This window comes from Bidens hawaiensis, unplaced genomic scaffold (assembly GCF_021521415.1).
Source record: "Bidens hawaiensis isolate Kalapana, Puna unplaced genomic scaffold, B.hawaiensis_p1.1 tig00003058_1, whole genome shotgun sequence".
NCBI classification, from domain to species: domain Eukaryota; kingdom Viridiplantae; phylum Streptophyta; class Magnoliopsida; order Asterales; family Asteraceae; genus Bidens; species Bidens hawaiensis.
The window spans coordinates 2,467,470-2,475,242 of record NW_027491165.1 but is presented as its reverse complement, the minus strand read 5'-3'; the positions used below and the strand labels follow the sequence as shown (position 1 = coordinate 2,475,242).

The following is a 7,773-nucleotide window of genomic DNA, read 5'->3' as shown; positions in this document are numbered from 1 at the left end:
TAACCCCATCACCATCATCCTCACACCCCCAGGGAACACAAACCCGACCGCTTCCTCAAATTCGCTGTTGACGATGGCACCGGATGCATCCCTTGTGTTCTCTGGCTCAACCACCTCACTTCCCCCTATTTCTCTCGACGTAGATGTTCGACGAATTGCCGAAGCGGCTCGCGGGTTCGCATCGTTGGTTCAAATTGGGGACGTTGGTGTTGAACGAGACCCAAATGCGGAGGTTGTTCATTGGCTGGAGTGTGTTAGATTGGCTACAAAGTGTTATGATTATGTGTAATGTGAATGGTGATGCTAATGGATTTGATTGTGGTGTTGTTAGTGGAATATGCAAATTCATGATCAAACTATAAATCATGGTTGTAAAAATCCGTCTAGACGCCGATTAAGCAATAGTCCTTACCCCCTTTGACTAGTCTCTATGTTACGCGAGCCTTACGAGTTTACAAAAACTGACATTAATGTTACAAGAGCCTTATGACACAAGTTTACAAAAAGTAAACACTAAGGTTATGCGATCTCATAAGGCTCGTTCGTATGGTGTGCTGCCTAACAAATCAGTGTACACATTGTTTAGGAAGTGACGCTGTCAGTTTTCACAAACTACCACATTATCACACTTCGCAGTCACACCCAACAATTCAGTTTTCATAAACCCATTTTTGTAAATGTATTATCAGAAAGTATGATATCACTATTAGGTCCATACAAGGTTACATGTTAAAAATGATATATTTGGGTCTTTTGATAAAGTCGAAATGCATTTAAATGTTAGTATTAAAATTTTTAATTTTAATTCTGAAAATGAGAATGCCTTGTAAATTAGTCAAATGTCAATTGATGTTGTTCATAAGACTGTCCACTGCTAGTTGATATAACAACAGGCATAGTTATAGAACAATTATTCATCAAAACACTTTATTACAACGTTAACAGTCAAACCACCACAGCTACTGCTGTCACCACCGACCCGTTTAAGCAAAAGCATGGCCGCTCCTCACCGGAGCTTTAAAGAAAAGCTTCTTATCTTGCTTCTCTATCACCCTCTGCACCTCTTGCGCTGGAAAACCAAAAGTGAGCTCCAACGCTGTATTTTCCCACTGACTCATCACATTATCCCGCCCCGCCAGAGGGAACCACTCATTTTCATCCGAATGCAACCCAAAACCAACCACTTCAAGATTCTGCTCACCAAATGCTTCAATTACAACAGGGTGACCCGCTGGAATTACAACCTCCATCCCGCGTCTCAGTTCTGAGCTCACTTGCTTGTAACGCTGGTGAATTTCACCGCTACTGGAGGCTTGCTCTGACAAGTGAGGACACGCCATTTCAAACCGACCAATACCATTTGTCACCATCAGAAGCAGAGTCGCCTTGGTGTTGTAAAAGGGTCCAGCCATTGATCCCTACAAAAGTAATTTTAAGATTTTAGCCATTTTATATTCAATTCAATCGGATCTGCGCATGAATTTTAACAAGACTCAACTGAATAATCAGAAAACAGAAGTATCTAAATAAATCTCACTCAAAATGAAGTATTAGTATTGTAACTTGAAAGTATCAATAGAATCCAAATAGAAAGCTAGTTCAACAGAAACAGTGAATGCGAACTTGACTTATGTTTAAGAACGAAAATGCAACGTTGGTATCTTTAAGATCGGAGAAATCTTTGGAGTCAAACTCGTGGAGGATACCGTTCTCGTTTGCCACTGATGGTTCTATCTCGTAGATACTCGTATGTAGGTACTTGTAATGGACATTATTTTATCAACACCGACGACACCTTTAAGTTTACAGTTCTTGTAAATTAATCTCGTTTCAAGCTTTCGTATATGTGTGTGTGTATATATATATATTATCTATCTAGTAAACGAATTAAATAGATTTTTATTAAAAGATTTAAACAACATATTTATTTATATATTACTACATATTATAACTAAATAATTACCCATTATTATTATGATTATTTATTTATACATTCGTATTTTATTTATTCGGATAATTATAAGTGTATTTTATATCAAATTTAGTTATCTAAACTATTAGTTTATAAATTTGATTATATGGTTATCATATCAAATAAACAAGGGTAATTTTAATATATTAAAGGTAATGACTTTAATAAACAAATGTTAAACAATAATGTTAATCTTTGCGATAATAGTTATTATAGAAATCCATCAATAAATTTAATCAATAAACATCTTAATTCCGAACATAACTTAAATCACATCAAAAATCTTAATTTATTTAAATCATGTTATATCTCTTATAATTAATTTATATTATTATTTTTTAACTAGGAATCCTTGTCGGTGTACCCCGAAGGGTTCATCTTTCTCACATCGTCACTTATATTTCGTTCATCCGGTCAGGTGAGTAATCACTCCCCTATTTTATTTGTTTTCAAATGTTTTAGGTACACTTGCGTACCATTTATCATATTATTTATCTTAGTTTATCTCAAACGCAAACTGTGATCTTTGTGTTGTGTATCAATTGAATGATTGCCTGTTACTTGCTATTTGCTTACTTGCTTACTTGAATCGCATTCGGAGAGGTCCAACATAATCTCATTATAGTATGATCATACGACCGTCGTAGTGGCCGGAGCCCGATCGCATTGGCAATGGTTTCACCGACACCTCATTTTTGGTAACCAATGCCCATTCGCATGGCAACGGTTTAACCCTTTCTTTATGGTTGATTGTTTATGTATGTGCTATGGTTTAATTGGTTATACTCACAGATAACAGTTTTGCCTATTTTTATTCACTTATATCATTATATATTATTACCCTTTTTGTTTGTGTCAAAACTGGTGATCTACTCACTCAACATGTGTTGTTGACAAACATATTTTTTGTACGCATTTGCAGGTTATAGATTTGGATTGCTTAGCGAACTGAAGCTCACATAGAGATGACTTTAGGATAAAACATATACAAGAATAATTAGTTTTGTATTTGTAATTATCTTTATTTTGTTGTATATAAATGTTTGATAATAAATAAATTAATTAGATATTGTCGCTTTATAATTTCTTGATAGTAATATTGTGAGTTGTGACAATCAGTTCACGCCCCGGCATTTCTGCCGTAGGTTGGGGCGTGACACTACAAATAGAAAGCTAGTTCAACAGAAACAGTGAATGCGAACCTGAGTTATGTTTAAGAACGAAAATGCAACGTTGATATCTTTAAGATCGGAGAAATCTTTGGAGTCGAACTCGTGGAGGATACCGTTCTCGTTTGCCACTGACGGTTCTTTCTCGTAGATACTCGTATGTAGGTACTTGTCCTTTCGTTCACCGAAGGGCCATAGTCTACCTTTATCTTCTCCTGCCAATGATCTAATTTGCTCCAGTGTAGCTAATTTGCTCCAGTGTAGCTTTCTTAAACGCCGCCTCTTCTACTTTCTGTTGCCTGAACATTCTCCCTATCGATTCTCGTTCAACCTACAAGAATTTCAAGGCATTAAAACACTCGTAACAAATTATTATATTAATAAACAAACAAACAAACGTTGCATCCAATACTATCTCAATCATAGAGTAGGGTCTGGAAAGATGGGATGTGAATGAAACATATCTTTTATCACAAGAGATAGAGAGGTCGCTCACAATAAAACTCGACCCAACAATACTTACTTGAAACGCAGCTTCAAGAACTTCCTGACTGAAAGCACTAAAGAAACCATGTCCCGCGCTGAAAAACTGAAACCGAACGTTGAATTAGCTTTAAAATCTCTTATATTAATTGGTTATTAATTGTAGTAGTTTTGTTCCCCACCTCCAGTTCACCGGGAACAGAGATGGAACGCATAACATTGGTCAAAACAAACCGTTCATTGTCGTCAATGTTGGTTAGATAAATGGTGATTCCAGCGGGTACTAGGAAAATATCACCTCGCTTAATATTATAGCTTCGTCTTTTATTTCCTCCTATCAGTCATCTTTGCCCGACCTATAAAACCCCTTACAATATATATATATATATATAATCTATATAATTATATTATATCCCATTATTCCTAACCTTAAACATTCTTACAACCATCACGTTATCATCCATACTATATCCCAGTCGTCGCCTCTCATCAAGTCATCATCCATCCTCCCGTCGCCGGCCATATCTCTCTCCGGCCATCACCCGTCGCCGGTCATATCTCTCTCTCCCTCTCTGCCGTTATTTTCGACCATCATCCCTCTCTGGCCATCTTCAGCGCCTCTCCGGCCATCATTTCAGTATATAGGTTGTCAAATATGTGTTTCTAAACAACTATTATCGTATAAAATTGTGTATACCAGGTAGTAACATGTTCGTGTTTGGGTTACAAGTACACAATAAGTTTTCGTGTCGTGCACGGGTATACACATTTCGTGTTCGTGTCGTATCGTGTTCGTGTCTTATCGTGTACGGGTATACATGATATGCCAGCCCTAGATTTCAAGTATAAATCTCAATAGTATCCTTATTTGATTCATTGTTATGATTGATTAACTTGATTTCAAATAACCCCTACTATTTATAATATTTTAAAGAAAAATTAGATTTTAATAATCCAAACTATTACTTGTTAGCTAATAATAATCCCAACTAATAATGTAACCGGTGGTAATCCTAACTTTCAACTTTTAATATCGATAACAATCCCGTACTAACAAGCCGTTAACTTTGTTTGTTTTTAATTACACAAATAGTTCCATTGTTTACACATACTATAGATTTGATACATCTAAAAAAACCCAATATATATCTCTGTATTTCTGGCCGCCAAAACCGCCAGTTGCAACCACTGGCCACCGCCACCACCACCACTAGCCGCCGCCACCACCACCACCGGTCGCCACAAGCCAGCTGAGCCTCCGTGAACCACCATCCTCGTTAACTTTCTTTTTCGTCTAAAGCATCGTGGACCACCCTCAACCGATGAAATCAACCACCGGTGCAAGTGTGAACGATTGCCGACGATAAAGACAATTTTTAGATCTGGAAAATGGCGATTCAGATATGTGAACTAAACTCGATGAAGATGAAGCTAATGGCGGTGTACGGCGGTTCAGGAGAGAAGGAAGCAAAACGAAGATGGTGGTGCACGGCGGTTCAGGCTACTGGTAGCGACCAATGGTGATCATGGTGGCAGCTGCCGGCGATGGTTGCCTCCAGTTGTTGCAGTGGCTGTTGCAGGCTGCCGGTGGTTGTTGCATCCGGTTGTGGTGCAATGGTGGCGTAAAATCTAATAAAATTTCACGCAGCAGATCACATATACGTGCATATGCAACATGGAAGCTTAATTAATTCAGATAATGATAGAAAATTTAAATGATGAAACATGGGCTGGGTTCGGGAGATATGAATTATGATGGAGAAGTTAGTCCACAAAGATTGAATGGTTAAATCCGTAACATATTGTTAACCACGGGAACTTATTGCGTAATTAAAAATAAACGGAGTTAATTATCGGTTAGTGTGGGATTGTTGTTGGTAACAAAGTTGAAAATTGGGATTGCTACTAGTTACATTATTGTCGTTACTCCGGCCTGCTTCGGGTTGGCTTGTGGACGTGGTGGTGGTTTCTGTCTCCCATTTCCCCTTCTTATCTATATGGTACTTCTGGCAGCTTTGCATGCACCTAGGCTTGTCGTCTTGGTCGGTACCAATAATCGCTCGCACTTCTTCTTGCAAATCACCATTTCCTGGTTCGGATCACTCGAACCGGAACTTGTGGAAACAAGAAAGGCGGCTACAAGTAACAAGAGTGAAACACAAATCTTGCATTTGGACACCATTTTTTCCGATTAAGATTAAGTTTGATCGGAGTAGGAAGGTGTTTATAATGCAATCGTGGAAAGTACTTTTAGCGGATCATCAAATGAGGTGGCGGGTGAGAGGATGAGTCATGGCATGCGTATTGACAATTGTTACCGTGGAACTTCATACGTGGCAACAACATTTTGAACTTCAATGTAAATTAGTAGTATCGGACCACAAAATGTTTCATAGGAAATTATCTGTCAAATAATTAACCGTCGATTTTTTAAATTCGTTTTAAAATGAAAAAAAGTTACTAAAATAGACAAAGTCTAAATTATTATCTACTACTTCAATAAAAGAATACCACTACGTGTTACTTGTCACTATCTCAATCATCTTTACTTTTTTAAAACCATTTGTTATTTGGATCCCATGTGGGTCATTACCCAACCTAAAATAGCTTTATTCTTATGTATGTATAAAGCAAGTATGTTAATGTTTATTTATTTATTTCTTTTTTTTTCTTTATATATTTTAATGTAATAAGATGAAACAATTTAGCTATAAAAAAAGAACATGTCAAATGAGATAGAAGTGGTCGAAAGATTGCTTTACTATTATTTTTTAGTATTTTCAGGAATATAAAATAAAAGACAATTAAAATACTTTCTTCCTTTCAAATTTTCATATATACATTGACTACATTCTCATAAATTTGTTTATCCATATACTAACCATTTAAATTTATTCTTTTGGTTTATTTTGGAAAGCTAGAAACATGAAGTTCTTTTCTTAGCTATCATATATATATAACTAGCTTTTAGTCTCTGCAATACGAGGTTGTTTTATATTATTCATTTCTAATATTAATATATTTTTTTGGATTTTAATATTATTTATTGTAAGGAAGTTATTAATATACTTAGGATTTGATGATGAAAGAGCTCACAAATAAATGAGATGTTATAACCCGGTTAAAAGCTATATGGGTTTGGTGAGACCCATGACCCGCTTTTTTTACTATAAAATTGTTTCTTAATTATAAATAATATCTTAAAAAACGGATACTAATTTTTAGTATATATCTATTTTAGAGGATTTTCATATCAAATATTTGATGAGATTAATTTTTAATATAATGAGATGTTATAACCTGTTTAAAAGGCTATCTGGGTTTGGTGATACCCATACCCGTGAATTCGGTTTGAATGCATGAGAAACATTCATTTACAAATAAAGCAATCTGGTGGCTTGAGAGAATTTAAGGAGGTTTCGCTTATATATATTTAAAATTAAGATTTAATATATAATCTTGTTTTATTATTTATGGTTGGCTTGTACTTGAAAGAACCCGTGTTTTCACATGGACATCTATAGTCGCTTTGTCAAGATTTACAGTAGACATTGACTAAAAATTTTGATTATTGATAAACTAGGTATATTGACCAACACAACCGTAAACGTAGTGTACAAGGAAATTTTTTCTTATTAGTAAATATTTACGTAATGTTTCTTTAGAAATTCCTATAATAGGGGATCTCAGTAGACTTATGGAGTGGTTAGGGTTGTGAAAAGGGGGCAAGTTCAAATCATTATCGGTTTTCTAATAATAGGGGATCTCAGTCGACTTATGTAGGTGGTAGACAACATTTTGACGGTGATTGAAGGAGGGCGAGAAAGTAAGAAGTGTATTCGGTCTCCAACGTGATTTTGCAACACCCCACCATCCTTGTAACTTGTGTAAGCAACAAAAGGCTAGATGTAACATTCCGAAAAAGTTCATTTCCAATTTTGACAATTAGGAAGTTGAGGGACCAGCTAGTATATTATAAAAGAGAAGTTTGGTGCCGCTAGCTAAGTGGCGGCACCAAACTTGTCCATACTATTTTGATAATTTTTAGTATTGGTAGCATAACGAACGTAACGAGAACCGACCTAACGTCAATTTTTGTTTACGTAACGGAAACAGACTGAATTCGTGTAAACTCACTACATCAACGTC

At 36.0% G+C, this 7,773-nt stretch overlaps 1 pseudogene; it reads right to left on the bottom strand.

Moving 5' to 3' along the window:
- Positions 1-983: 983 nt before the first annotated feature.
- Positions 984-4,896, bottom strand: LOC143622183 (vicilin Jug r 6.0101-like; annotated as a pseudogene).
- Between the last annotated feature and the right edge of the window lie 2,877 nt (positions 4,897-7,773).